Source organism: Tupaia chinensis, unplaced genomic scaffold (genome assembly GCF_000334495.1).
Source record: "Tupaia chinensis unplaced genomic scaffold, TupChi_1.0 Scaffold142854_1, whole genome shotgun sequence".
In the NCBI taxonomy this organism is placed as follows: Eukaryota; Metazoa; Chordata; class Mammalia; order Scandentia; family Tupaiidae; genus Tupaia; species Tupaia belangeri.
This window is the reverse complement of record NW_006202699.1, coordinates 276009-276901: the sequence shown is the minus strand read 5'-3', so window position 1 is coordinate 276901 and position 893 is coordinate 276009.

Here is an 893-nt window from a genome sequence, read left to right as displayed (position 1 = left end):
CGGCAGGCACGGTAGCAGGCCACGTGGGGACGGAGGGGCAGCCAGTGCAGTAGCAGGCCCACAGCCCTGTGAGATCCCCGGGCCGACCACTCAGGCTGACTGCTTAGAGCTGAAACTTCAACCCGGTCGGAAACCCTTTCTAGAACACACCTGGGGACGTGGCCCTTAGGGCGAGCCTACTATCTCCGGGGGTCATCACCTAGAAGGTTCCCTCCTGGACAGCTCGCGGCCAGAGCAGGCTTCCTGTAGCCAGTGCTGCTCCTGGTCCATGCAGCCTCCGTTTGGTAACAAGACCCTGGACCCGCTGGGGCTCTGGCCAAGCATCTGCGGCCGAGTCCCTAGCAGCAGCCCAGCCATGCGTGAGTGCTGTTTGCAGCCCTGGGAGGGTGAGGAAGGTTGAGTCCTGGGCCATGGGAGGGCCAGGGCCAGGGCCAGGGGCTGAGGAGAGGAGCCTGTCCTTCACTATCCCCCGGTGGCCCCATCTGGTGGTTTTAAAGGCATCACTTCTCCTGGACCTGCAGTTTCCCCATCTAAGTGGGACAAGGGACAGGGAGGGCCGGGGAATGCCAGAGGTGGGCTTCGTGGCCCAGACAGAGCAACACGCTGTGCTGCAGTCTCTCAGGTCTGTCCTCTGGGTGGGTCTGAAAATGCAGAGACCCCCTCCCCCTGCGATCAGGTCACAGGTTCCAAGGGGCTGTGGTCAGGGCGGCACAGCGGTCGCAGGGGCTCTGGTCTGGCAAAGGGTTTGTCCTGGCCGTGGAGCAGAGCTTGGTGGCCAGTCTTGATGTCACTCTGCAGACTCAGGTGTAGAGTTTTTCAAATCAAATTTTATTTTAAGCCCTTTTTCTATCAGGCATCTTCAAAACTGGGATCTCCGTCCTCCCTGAGGCTCC